The sequence below is a fragment of the Podarcis filfolensis genome, assembly GCF_964270895.1.
Source record: "Podarcis filfolensis genome assembly, chromosome: 10".
Lineage (NCBI taxonomy): Eukaryota > Metazoa > Chordata > Lepidosauria > Squamata > Lacertidae > Podarcis > Podarcis filfolensis.
Genome location: NC_139612.1, coordinates 32261093 through 32275975, shown reverse-complemented (window position 1 = coordinate 32275975; position 14883 = coordinate 32261093). Strand labels below are relative to the sequence as shown.

Here is a 14883-nt window from a genome sequence, read left to right as displayed (position 1 = left end):
AGCTTGAAACCCGTGACCGTAGACTGACAACTTATAGACTCATACACGTTTTCAAGGTTCCGGGTTGGCACTGGACTGGCATTCTCTACCCGCCGCTCGCAGAAAGCAGTGGGCAAATCCAGGCGCGAGCTTAGCTTTGTGCTTAGCTGTATCCTTACAGAAACCAATCCTGCACCCACTTACTTTGGAATAAGTCCCCTTTAAGTCAGTGGGACTTCCTTCCGAGTGGATCCGCCTAGGATTAATGCATTGTTGGAAGGGAGGGGGGAGGAATGGGACGTGCTAGCGGAAGCTCGAGGCCTCTGCATACAAATAAAACTGCGATTTGAGCTGGGAAGGATTAAGCGGACATGTCTTTGTTGTGTCCGCATTTGGAAATTCAAACTAGCCTCGGTCCTGCTTTTAACCAGTAATATTGCAGGTGGATTAAATTCCAGGCTGGTCGTAAGGCACTAACCCTCTTCACTTTGCCGCATCAGCATAGTTAACATACGAACGGCAGTTTTGCCCCAGGAGGAGGAAAGCGGGGGGGGGGGGTCGAAATGAACCAGGAAGTTCTATCTCTAGGCAAAAAAACCCTATTGTCACTCTACACTTTTTGTATCTCTTTGTCCTCGAGCTCGCCACTTCTTCTTATCTCTGTATCCTTTAGCTCGCTCGTCTCTATCTCTGAGGCCTCTAGCGCGATTAGTTGTCTTCTAGCGCGCATGTGCAACTGCTTGAGGGTTGAAGGCGAACCTCTCTTTTGCCGCCCCGTGACTAGGGGCGTGGAGGCAACCGCGAGAAGCTTCTGCGTGGGCGGCTGAGCTTTGCTTTTTCCTGCCCTTGCTACAGGCACGAGTAATTACATCCGCCAACGACCCCCCTCCCCGTGCTTTGAACTCCTGCAGTGCTAACAGCTGCTTCTTGCCCACATCAGCCATGTGGACAATTCACCAATGGACGTTTGCAGAAACGCTTATTTGAGCGTTCAACCCGATTTCTTCACAGGGAGAGCGTAGACAACGTTGGCTGTTGGAAAGTAAAACCCCAAGGTGGTTGTCACCTATGGAAGCTAAGGCTCAGAAAAAGCTCAATATGGAGGCTAAATGGCCAAAATATTGGGAAATTTTGGAACAAGAAGGTGACAGATTGAAACTGCAGAGTTTTGAAAAATTAAAAGACAAAGTGCGAGATTGGCTTCATTATTACCAAATAAGAGAGGCCTATAATTTGGATAGAAAAATTGGCTTCCAGGTGGATAAATCGAAACTGGAAACAGAATTGTTAGAACCAAAAACTAAGATTTTGTCAAAGATGTATAACTTGCTGTTGAAATGGAATACGCAGGATGAAACGGTCAAATCAGCAATGATCAAATGGGCGCAGGATCTAGGTCATAATATTATGTTTGCTGATTGGGAACAGTTGTGGACCACCGGTATGAAATTTACGGCATGTATTGCCTTAAAGGAGAACATTATGAAAATGATTTACAGGTGGTACATGACCCCAGTCAAGCTTGCTAAAATTTATCACCTGCCTGACAATAAATGTTGGAAATGTAAAGAAGCTGAGGGAACATTCTTTCACCTCTGGTGGACTTGCCCAAGAGTTAAGGCTTACTGGGAAATGATATATAATGAACTTAAGAAAGTATTTAAAAGTACCTTCCCCAAGAAACCAGAGGCCTTTCTCTTGGGCATAGTTGGCCAATGGGTGCCAAAGAAAGATAGAACACTCTTTATGTATGCAACAACAGCAGCAAGAATACTTTTAGCTAAATATTGGAAGACACAGGATCTACCCACCGTGGAGGAATGGCAGACGCAAGTGATAGACTACATGGAGATGGCTGAAATGACTGGCAGAATCCGTGACCAGGGAGAAGAATCGATGGAACAGGACTGGAAAAAGTTTAAGGACTATCTACAAAAATACTGTAAAATCTTTGAGTGTCAATAAGATGTGGGAAGTAAAAGTAACAGGGTTTGTGTGACTTTGGTCAAAGATGTGTGAAAAGAAGAATCTAAGAAAAAAAGGATAAGGGGTTTTGAACAGAACAATATTATGTCATATTTTATAAGATGAGGTACGGACTAAAAAAAAAATGGAAAATGGGGACATAATAATTAGAATATAACATTAAGTACGGCTGAAACAAGGTTTTGAATTTGCTGAATTTGTTTGGAGTTAAGTGGAACACAAAAAAGGGGGATGTGAGGAGGTCAAGACAGAGGGGTATGGAACTTTATAAATTTAAGAAAGAGTGTTTTTCCTTTTTCTGTTTTTCTATTTTTCTTTTTTTCTTTTTTTCTGTCATATATTTTTGTTTTTCTTGAGCTTTATGTATGGAAATGATGCATTTTGAAATGATGAAATTCTTTGTTTTGTAAAATCTTAATAAATATGTATTTAAAAAAAAAAAAAAGACAACGTTGGCTGTTGGAGCTTTTCGTGAAGAGGCTAGAGGACGTGCTGTCAACACAAGCATTGTCCTGCATTTTCTCATCACTTTCCTTATCCAAAAAAGGACAGTTTTTTGGGGGAAGCATGGTTGCTGCGCAAGAGCTCAAAGTTGGCTTTAATTGTGCATGCTGAATTTGCCAGACTATGATTGATTCACACCTCAAAATGCCAATACAGTCGTACCTTGGTTTTTGAACAGGAAGTCCGTTCAACTTCCAAACCGTTTGGAAACCAAGGTGCAGCTTCCGAATGTGCAGGCGCACCAGAAACAATAGCAGAAGCCACATCGGACGTTCGGCTTCCAAAAAAAGTTCAAACACTGGAAAACTCACTTCCCAGTTTCGATCGTTCGGGAGTCAAAACGTATGGGTACCAAGGTGTTCGACAACCAAGGTGCGACTGTAGTCTGGACGCGTCCGGAGACATGTTGCAGAACACAGCGGCAGAAAAGGCCCTGAGACATCAGTTTTATTAGTTGTTCTGTGATGCTTCCCCAGTACCACTAAATTGTTGCTATCTTGAGGGCCACTCTTGCACTACAACACAACAGTAGCAGGACAAAAAAACAAACTGGAACATTTGTAGTATAAAAAGTTGCAAGATTTCTTGCAGGAGGTTAGGGGACTTACACTGATTGAGAACAAAGCAGTATGTCCGCCCCAAAATCTTTGCAGGTGCTACAAGTAATTGAAAGCAGGATTGCATATAACTGCCCCATAACATCATGAGCACAAATAATCATGAAAGCACACTGAAAAAAGACATGGAAGGACCTGCAGATGACACCTGGAATTAGTCCCCCTGGGAGGGGATTTTTCCTTGAGCCCCTCTGGTGGAAGAAAATAAGAAAAGGAGAAGGGTCAAGGTGTGAATGAGGGATAAATGGTATGGTACTGCAGATGAGAGGCAAGGCCTTCACTTGTACTATGATTTTTCCCTCTTGGTACAGAATATAAGACTTCCAGTTATAATAGCGGAGGATAAGAGGAAGGCATTTTGAATGTGAATTTATTCCTTTTATGAATTGCTGCTTAAAGCTAAGTTTATACAGCTGTCAAAGTTATCTCCCCTGGACTCCCCATGATTTGGAGTGTTGAATATTTATTTGTACTGCACTCTGCTATTGTGCACTCTATATTTTATTGTGCTCTGTGGAAATTATTGTAGAAGCAATGTTTTATTTATTTAACAACATTTGCATATTGCTTACTTGATAAGAAAACCTATAAGGTTTTTATTTATTTTTGCCACGATAGTTGTTATTGAATTGAATTATATTGCAGTTATGAAACGAATGGCTTTGAAACGTTGCAGTTATATTATGCACTATTTGTATTGGTAGTATTACTAATTATTGAGTTAGCATTTATATTTGAATTATTGTATTGATGGATGTTGAGTGGTTGCTATGAAATAGTTACTGGATTTGTTTGAAATACTACTTTAGAGCAATATTTCAACTATTTATATAGTGCCTGATACCATAGTCTCTAAGCAATATGCAACGAGGCTACAAACCCACCCCACATCCCTCCATTACAATTACCATGAAGTCATAAAGCTTACTTAAAATGTTGGCTGAAATGTTTAAAGCCTTCACCAAGCACCAGAAGTTCAGTAGGGAAGGTCCCTGTCTGATCTTAGTCAGGAGGAAGTTTCACAGAATTGGGCCCACAATACTGAATGCACAGCTCCTGGTGGATTCAAGCCATGTGACTGAGCCCTGGGGAACCACTAACATAAACTCCCCATAATACCTCAATGATGGGACAGGGATAGAAGCATAAGGTGGTCCTTAAGGGATCTTGGGCCAAAATCAGTAGTACATAAATTAATACACGAACCTTGAAGTTGCATATTGGTAGCTGGTACAAGTTTTTAAGTATGGGAGTTATGTGCTCGGGTTGTTTGTCCTCCTCAGCACTCTAGTCAAGGTATTTTTAACAAACTGGTCTTCCAGGCAAGTCCTAAGTATAGCGTCACATGTGTGCCACCGCTTTAGATAGGATGCAGTTTTTACTTTAGCTATGATGTGCTTTCATTTGTTGTAAAATGCAGCAACACTGAGTGCGACTATATTGCAAAAAAGCAGGAAATAAATAAACTGACTGACGTGACAAATGCTAGAAATAAACCCCACTCATCATTTAATTTATGCTGAGCCTCAGAAAAAGCTGTATTATATGTAGGAAGGAATCATAGCTTCAGCAGAAAACTGAAAATAAAGAAAACAACGAGTATGGGACTGATATCTCCAAATATTCTTTCTGGGAATGGAGAACATGGTTTAGCACCAAAAGCAGAGGCTCCATATGATGGCAGATCATGCCAGTTTGTCAACCTCAGCAAGAATATGACAAAATAGTATATCACAGTGTCAGCAAAACAGCCAATAAAAAGTGTATTTCAGAGAGGTATACATGAATTGCAGACAAGAAAATTACTAGGGAGTGTATTTTAATCATCGGGATGAGGTGTGGTTTAAAGGCTTCAAGATGGGGTAGGAGACGAGGTTCTGCTTTTCCAAAGCATTTTTATAATTTCCAGGTAACCCTGCATCCTTGACACACCGCTTACAAAATATGCAGGTAAGCTTAGCTCTCAAGACTGCAGCTTAAGTCTTCAGAACCATTTTTTATTAATACAGTGCTATTGTTTTTTGCTTTTGCTGTTTTTATTTGTCTGTCCTTTTAAATAGCAATTAATCTACTGGCTTATTTTGTGTGTCATTTATCAGTTCTTAAGCTGTTTACTTGAACCGTTTTAAAGTTAATAGTTTAGACAGGAGAATTTGCAAGCCAACCTGAAAGTCATTGTGGTGGAAATGTGGAATTAAAACCTTAAGCAAAAGAAAGTATTAAATAGTAAGCATGTCATCTCATGTGTTCTGAACATCTTCTAACTTTTTAAGGCATTCAGAAATTATTATCTATAAATATTACTCTCCTATTTTTCAACATATATCCTGGAACTCCCATTGATTTTGAATGAGCTTTCAGAAGATGTGGTTAAGATCCATAACCTTGATGAAATCCTCAGAAATCACAGCAAACTAAATTAAATGCAAATAATAAGTGATAATCAACCAAGGCACTTTACATTTCAAGTAGCATCATGCTACTTTAAACAGACATTGCTTCCTCCAAAGAATCCTGGGGGCTGTAGTTTGTTAAGCGTGCTGAGAGTTGTCAAGAGACTGCTGTGCCCATCACAGAGCTACACTTTTCAGAATGGCTTAACTACCAATCCTTCTTCCGAGGGAACTCTGAGACTTGAGGGGAATAGTACACTAAATACATAGTACTAACGGGGCTAAGTCACATACCCAAAATAGACCCACTGAAATCAGTGGAATTAAGCATGTATAACATGGGATATAACTCAAACTGGCTGTGAGTTAGTGGTGCGGTATCTACTCTCATGAAATGCCTTTACATTGCTTTGAACACAGGTGTAGGAGTGCGTTCCTATGCACATTTGCCAGGCCGGAAGCCCCACTGAAGTCTGCAAGACTTCTATCTAAATAAATAGCAATGCTCAATGGAGCTTCAGCCTTTCAAAAGGCATGCACTAGAGCAGATTAAGCACTATGATCAGAACCCTTAATAAAGCACACTTCTAGTTATAATACTCTCCCATTCTGTTCCCCACTCCTTGCTCACTTTCCCAATTGGATAACAAGGGAGAACGCACTCTGCTTCTCATGCTAGTCCTTACACTCAACTGAAGATCATTGCACCATGTTTAATAAAAACCTGCAAAGCCCCATCAGCTCTTACCTCTCAGTGCCTTCAGTACAGGGAGATCATGTAGGGATATTTTAGAAATGTCCACTATTTATTTATTACATTTTTACCTTGCCCTTCTTTCCGGGAGTTCAGGGCGTGGGGTATGCATGGTCCTCCGCACTCCCATGATTCAACCTCCCAGGACTGTTGTGAAGATTAGTTAAACTGAGAGAAAGTTTAGATGGGAGGGAGGAATTTGAACTTTAGTTCTCTTGGTCTTTGTATGACATCCTTACCACAGTTTTTCCTATTCTAATGTAGGAAAAAGAAACAAGTGTTTCCAAGTATAGGAAAATAGAGAGGCTTCATTATCAGGCTATTGAAAATTGGTTTTTTTATTATACTGTACTTTCAGCCTGCATTTCACCCCATGATCCCAGGATAGGTTACAAAAATGTCACAATTAAAACAAGTGTAATTTACATTAAAAAGATAAAATAGCGAAACCAGTGACAAAATAACAGGGCAGCAGTGCATATGAACACAGGAGAAGGGAATACTTCAATTCAGCAAAAGGCCTGGATAAGGAAACACATATTGACCAATCATTGAAAAGCATATAAGATGCATCTCAGAGGGGAGTTAATTCCACAACCTGATTGTTTGCATTACATGCTAGGATTTACTGCTTTATCACATTTGTGATCTTAAGCACATTCCCTCAAAAATAAGGGGGGGGGGGATCCTCAAATCAGTGAGACTTACAAGAAACACATTCAGAATGGAAAGTGTAGTATTTTAAAATATTTTCTTGGTGAGTCCCTTAAAAAGATAGATGTTCAGAACACATGTGATTATAGGCCCTTCCCAAAGATTGGAATGTTAACCTGAAATATCCTGAGTTAACACAACTCCATAAAACAGAGAGCAAGCTTCAAAGAACCTGTGCTCTGTTAAAATATGCTGATGCAAGGAAGCCAGTTAAAGCTTACTAAGAAGTATCCTATGTACCTATGCGTTTTACTCACAATTAATATTTTCCCACATTATTTTTTGTCTGCCATGCAAAAGACATTTACAGTCCGATTCTATGCACATACTCTGAAAAAAGGCACATGGAATTCAGTGGAACTTGCTCCTAACTGTATATGAGATTACAACCGCTTCCAGTTTCATTTAAAAAAACAGGTGCAAATAGGAAAAAAGGAGTCTAGCTACTTTAAATTACTTCAGGGATACAGTGGTACCTCGGTTTAAGAACAGCCCTGTTTACGACCTATTCAGTTTATGAATTCCACAAAACTGGAAGTAGTGTCCCGGTTTGCGAATTTTACCTCGGTGTAAGAACAAAAGCCGAAAGGTGGAAGGGCATCGGCGGTGGGAAGCCTCATTAGGGAAAGTGCACCTCGGTTTAAGAACCGTTTCGGTTTAAGAACGGACTTCCGGAATGGATTATAAACCAAGGCACCACTGTACTGGGTTAAAATGCTGTAACTGGGACTTCCGGAGGCGGCGCGACCGGTAATGGCTGCCTTCTCCGAGTAAGGAGAAGGGAGCTCCGCTGTAAACGGGTCGTCCGCTACGGCGAAGCGGAGACCCACTCAGGAAAACCACAGGTGGCAGAAGCCTGTGGTCTCGGGACCCGGCGGGCGCCAGAAGCAGCCCCCAAAACGTTGAAGGGACCCCGTAAGGGGCTCCGGATCGCGGAGGGGGTAGCGGCGCTGTGGGTCGTTGCGCAAACAGCGAAGTGAAGCCGCATTGCTGTTGCCGGTCAGCGCTGTCCTTTCTTCCTGCAACTTTTCTGAACTTTGGAAACTACAACCCGTGAGTAAATTTGGACATTGAAAACTTTCTGAAACTTTTGTCAACTTTCTGAAACTTTTTGAGAACTTTATGAAACTTTTAAAACTTTTTTAAAAAAGTTGAAATTTGGCTGAAAACGGAGTGAGGATAAGCAGGAAGCCCATCTCCCGCTATACTGAACTTTAAGCAAAGAGCAGGAGGAGTGGAGACAAAAAGTTATGCGTTAACTAAATGCTGGCACCCTGTTAAAGCAGTTTTCTGAGTGAAAGACTTTGAGCTATTGACTTTTGCTGGTTATATTCGGGGTGCACTGATATTCTTCTTCTGTGGCACCAGTGGATTATAAAATAAATAAGAATCTCTGATGCTGGAGCTGCCTGGATGAGCACCAGTTTGCAACTTTGGATACATTGAATTCAGATTTTGAAACATTCTGAGTTGGAACTGGATACTTTGAAACTGTTGCAGTCAAGGCACTGTAAGAAACACTGTTTTGCTTTAAGTTTTACTCTGCTAAAAATAATACATGTGGAGGCGATAGACATGGATTTAAATTTATAAGTTTAACTTGGATTTGATCTTTTCCCTGAAGACGTATTAAGCTCCCTCTAGAGGATTTTGGACTTACAGCAGTGACTTTGTTTTACTTTCCCTTTCCCGGCCTCTGATTGACTATTGTATCTGGGACTCTGCTTTCTCATGGGAACAACTTGGATTGACCTTGGATTACAGATAACTTTGGAATGAGTGGCGCAAGGAGAAGAGGAAGGACTAAACAAACAACTCTAACTTTATCTGCAGCCTCACAGCGTAGATCTTCTGTGCCGGCCTTGCCTTCCACTTTGCCTCCAGACATAGAGGCGGCCTCCCTAATACAGGCAGGGGAGGGTGAGACAGAGGAGCTGCACCTGGGAGATATGGCTTCAGGGACAAGTAGCTCTGTCTTGGAGAAAATATTGGAGAAACTGGAGGCTCTGGACAAGAAGGCTGATTTGCATACAGCTAAAATTGAACAGAACACAGAAAGCTTGAATAAGCTGACTGGACAAGTTGCACAGAATGCCCAGTCTATTGGAGAATTAAAGGAGGCTGTAGGTGAAAATCGTAAACTGGCTGAAGATACTAGTCAAAGATTGGAAGAACTTGAGAAAGAAGTAAGACCACTCAGCAAACAAGTTGGAGAACATCAGATTTACTTTTTGATGACAGAACTGCGAAACAGGGAGACCAACTTGAGGATACGGTCAATACCAGAGGTGGAAGAAGATAATTTTATTGAATTTCTAACTAAGGAATTTGCCAAGTTTTGGAAGTTAGAGGAAAAAGACTTTAAAATTGTATCTGCTTTCAGGCTTGGCAGAGTCAGAAGGACAGAGAAGCCCAGAGATTGTTTGATAACACTGAGATCAAAGGAGGAAAGGGACAAGATTTTGGGCCTGCACTACGAAAAGTCACTAGACATTTTGGGCAAGAGAATTGAAATCTACAAGGACATTCCTAAGCAGTTGCTGGACCTTAGATCTAACTACACGGAATTGGCAAGACTGTTGAGAAGCAACGCAATTATCTTCAGGTGGGAGTTTCCACAAGGATTATCTTTTACCTACAGAGGGAGAAAGATCAAAATCAAAACAGTGGAAGATAGAGACAAGTTTTTGGGAGCACACGGAGAAGACCTCCACAAAGGACTTGGATTGCCAACGCCAGAACTTCCAGGGGAGCCCGCCCCCTCGGATCCTCAAGGACCGGAGAACAAGGTACCACCCCAGAAAGAATAACCAGATCTATCCAGGATGTCTCTGCAGCTTCTGAGTTGGAACATAAATGGCTGTAACAGTCCCGAAAAAAGGTCTAAAATTTTTCATATTCTAAAAAAGGAACAATTGGACATTATATGCTTACAAGAAACACATGTGATTAGGCTCCATAGAAAGGTGTTAATAAATAAAAGGCTTGGTCAAGAATTTATATCATCGGATACAGTTAAAAAGAGAGGTGTAGTGATCTATGCAAAAGAGAGCCTTTCACCAAAATTTCTCTTTAAAGATGAAAGTGGAAGAATCCTCGCAATAGAAGTACAGTATCAAGGAGAAAAAATTTTGATATTAGGAATTTATGCTCCAAATGAAGGAAAATCGGATTTTTATAAGAAGTTGCATGAGATCATGCTGGATTATCTGGATTACAACAACGTCATCATGATGGGGGACATGAACGGGGTCGTATCAACAAATATGGATAAGTCACAGAACCAGAACATTACTAAAGAGGGAAGACTACCTAAGACCTTTTTTGAAATGACTGACAATATGGACTGGGTTGACATCTGGAGAGTTAGAAACCCCCTGGGAAGAGAAGGAACATTCTTTTCTGAAGCTCAACTGACTTGGACACGAATCGACCAAATATGGATAACTAGAAGTCTGGCACCTAAGGTGAGGAAGGTGGAAATCTGCCCCAAAACATGCTCCGACCATAACGCCTTGAGAATGGATATGACATTGATCCCAATCGGCTCCTTTAGATGGAAGATGAATGATGGCCTGTTTAGAGATCAAAGAATTGTAAAGAAGGCCCAAAAAACCTTAAAGGACTATTTTGAGATTAATTTGAACACTACGGTGGAAAAAAGAACTATCTGGGATGCAAGTAAAGCTGTGATGAGAGGGTTCTTGATTCAACAGAATTCCTTAAAGAAAAGACTGCAAAATGAAAAGAAAGATAAAATTCTGGAAAGTATCAAAGAGTTGGAGAAGAAGTTAAGATCTAACCCGAAGTCCCAACCGATTCTGAGAGAAATTAAACTTTATCAGGCGCAATATTCCAAGCTGATAAATCAGGAAATAGAATGGAAGATTAAAATAATGAAACAAAAAACTTTTGAATCGGCAAATAAATGTGGGAAACTGCTAGCTTGGCAGTTGAAAAGGAGACAAAGATTAAACACAGTAACAAACTTAGAGGTTGAAGGAAGGAACATTCAGAACCCGGGAGAGATTAGAAAGTGCTTCCAGAGGTATTTTAAAAAGTTATATACTCAAGGGCCACAAGATGAAATAGAGATTACACAATTTTTGGAGAGAAATGGATTAGCAAAGCTGTCAGAAGAAAATAGAACAATTTTAAATGGCAAAATAACACGACAAGAGATTGAACAGGCCATCCTGAGTCTGAAACAGGGCAAATCACCAGGGCCAGATGGACTGACCTCTAACTACTACAAGACATTGAAGGATTATTTGATACAACCCTTGTTGGAGGTCAGTAATGAAATAATGGAGGGGAAGAAGGCGCCTGAATCGTGGAAAGAAGCATTTATCACATTGATTCCAAAGTCAGAAACTGAAAAGACACAACTCAAGAATTACCGTCCCATCTCCCTTTTAAATGTGGATTACAAAATATTTGCAGATGTTTTGGCACGAAGATTTAAGAAAGTTTTAAGTGAGATAATCCATAAAGACCAGGCAGGCTTTCTCCCGGGCAGACATATGTTTACTAACACAAGGAACATCATAGACATATTGGAACTTTTACAAACAAACATAAACACTAAAGCAGTTTTAATTTTTATAGACGCGGAGAAAGCCTTTGACAACATTTCTTGGAAATTTATGAAGGGGAATTTAAAAGAAATGGGAGTGGGACGGGGGTTTGAGAACGGGATTGAGGCAATATACTCAGAACAAAAGGCTAAACTGATAGTTAACAATGTGGTTACAGAAGAGTTTAAAATTGAAAAAGGTACACGACAAGGCTGCCCGATTTCCCCATTACTGTTTATTTCGGTTCTGGAAGTGCTCCTGAATATGATTAGGGGGGACCGGTTGGTGGAAGGGATTCAGGTCGGAGCGAAACAATATAAACTTAAAGCTTTTGCAGATGACCTAGTTCTGACATTACAGGAGCCGGAGTCTAGTTTGAAAAGAGTACTACAACTGATTCAAAACTTTGGTCGAGTGGCAGGATTTAAGTTAAATAAGCAAAAAACTAAAGTTTTGGGGAAAAACGTGACAGATATTGAGTTGGAACAGCTTCAGAAAGAGACAGAACTAAATGTGGTTAAAAAAGTTAAATACCTAGGGGTAAATATAACAGCAAAAAATCTGAGTTTATTTAAAGATAATTATGAAAAATGTTGGTCAGAGATTAAGAGAGACTTGGATAGTTGGTCAAGACTAAAACTTTCTTTGTTAGGCCGAATAGCTGCCATCAAGATGAATGTATTGCCAAAAATGTTATTTTTGTTTCAGACACTGCAGATTGTAGACAAGACAGAGTGCTTCCGGAAGTGGCAGAAAGATATTTCTAAATTTGTCTGGCAGGGCAAAAAGCCCAGAATCAAATTTAAAATATTAACAGATGCGAAAGAAAGAGGGGGCTTTGCCCTGCCAGATTTAAAGTTGTATTATGAAGCTGCAGCTTTCTGCTGGTTAAAAGATTGGTTACTTCTTGAAGATACGGATGTTTTGGATTTGGAAGGTTTTAATAATGCGTTTGGATGGCATGCATATTTATGGTATGATAAAGCTAAGATAAATAAGGCCTTCAAGAACCATATTGTCAGAAAATCAGTCTTTAATGTCTGGACAAAATATAAAGACTTACTGGAGAATAAAACTCCGAGGTGGCTGTCACCCCTGGAGGCTAAGGCTCGGAAAAGAGCCAATATGGAGGCCAACTGGCCAAAATATTGGGAGATAATAGAAAAGGATGGTGACAACTGGAAATTGCAGAGTTTAGAAAAGATGAGAGACAAAGTGCGAGACTGGTTACACTATGCTCAGATTAAAGAAGTGTTTAAAAATGACAAAAAGCTAGGATTCCAAGTGGAAAAGTCAAAGTTAGAAACTGAACTGTTAGAACCTAAGACTAAGGTACTTTCAAGAATGTATAACTTGCTGCTGAAATGGAACACACATGACGAAATGGTAAAATCAACAATGATAAAATGGGCGCAGGATATTGGGTATAATATTATGTTTGAAGATTGGGAAAGGTTGTGGACCTCTGGGCTGAACTTCACTGCATGTAATGCGTTGAAGGAAAATGTGATGAAAATGATGTATAGATGGTACATGACCCCTGTTAAACTGGCTAAAATATACCATTCGTCTGATAGCAAATGTTGGAAATGTAAGGAAAATGAAGGAACATTTTTTCACCTCTGGTGGACCTGCCCGAGAGTGAAGGCCTTTTGGGAGAAGATATATAATGAATTAAAAAAGGTGTTTAAATACACCTTCACTAAGAAATCAGAGGCCTTTCTCCTGGGTATTGTCGGCCAGAGTGTGTTAAAAGAGGACAGAACATTCTTTTTGTACGCAACAACAGCAGCAAGAATATTAATTGCCAAGAATTGGAAAACTCAGGAGCTACCCACTGTGGAAGAATGGCAGATGCAACTGATGGACTATATGCAATTAGCCGAGATGACCGGCAGAATTCGAGACCAGGGAGAAGAAAGGATGGAAGAAGACTGGAGGAAATTTAAGATTTATTTACAAAAATATTGTAATTTGGCTGAGTGCTGAATTGGATGCCAGTGCAGACAATTGTCTACCATTAAATTAGATTTAAGGTTGAATTATATGTCAAACCAAATTAAGATTACTAATTAAGATGAATTAAATGATAATTTGTTTGAAACTAATTTAATAATGATGTAAGTGTATGCGGGAGGTGTGGGGGAGTCCCATGTAACAATTGAGAGATGTTAAATGGACAATGATAAGTGCTTATCTAATATATGCTCTATTTGAAAACTTTAATAAATATATTATAAAAAAAAAAAATAAAATGCTGTAACTGGCTACAAAATATCTTACTTCGGCCAGGAAGCTTTTTTATTTTCAAAACAATTTGGCTTCCATGCCTACCTTTCATATGTTTCTTGATGTTAGAATGTTATGGTTCAATCCCCGCGCCCCCCGGCAGAATTACTTCTATACTTGTAGAATTACCATTTCTGAAATAACATCTTCGGATTTTATTACTTCATTGTCTTTTCAAGACTGGGAAGTCAGTGACTGTCAGTATCTTAACCACCGGCCTATTTCTGAGTGTCTTTAATATAAATCAGTCACTATGTTTGTTTAAGCAGTAGAGCGAGAAATATTATATGGAAGAATGGGTTTAAGAACAGAGCTACAAAGCTGACAAGGATTGCTCCAAATTAACCTGAGTGAGATAAGGGAAATCTGGATTGCTTTGTAGGCATCCTCTGTTAAAGGGATTTATTGTGCATATAAACTTCTATTTAATAAAAGAGCTCACTTATTCATAAAACTGTCCTGCTCTTGTAAAGCTGATTAATCCTTACAGCACATCATGCGTGTACTGAACCATTAAAATTAATTGGGGGAGGGTGCATTTATATCAGTTGGGTATTGTATGAATTCCATAGACTAGTAATATTGATGGCAGTTCTAATATTGAAGGGAACAATGCCTTTAAAATTTATGTACTTGGTCAAACTAAATGAGACCCGTCCCATCCAGTTGTTATTTACTCCACAAAGGGAAAGGATGGGATCCTCAAGCTCCCTCCCACCCATGGCTGTTATTGATTCCCGTATTTTTCGCTCTATAACACGCACCCGACCATAACACGCACATAGTTTTTAGAGGAGGAAAACAAGAAAAAAAATATTCTAAACAAAACAGTGGATGTATGATTTTTGTGGTTCATGCTGTGGCCACAGACATGTGATCTGACAGTGAGTTTGGGGTAGCCCAATGCAAAAATCCTGAGGATCCATGTGGATCCATGCTTTGTAACCACGTTTTTGCACCACTGCGGCCCCAGGCAACAGTGGGTGCGTGATTTTTTTGGTGCAAGCTGTAGCCATGGACATGCTATGTGATCTGATGGTGAATTTGGGGTGACCCAGGGCAAAAATCCT

The 14883-nt window shown here is 40.0% G+C and overlaps 1 protein-coding gene across 1 annotated transcript in view; it reads right to left on the bottom strand.

The window, feature by feature from the left end:
- Positions 1-14883, bottom strand: part of TMEM19 (transmembrane protein 19) — a 36845-nt gene that overhangs the window by 11573 nt on the left and 10389 nt on the right. The window lies entirely within an intron of this gene.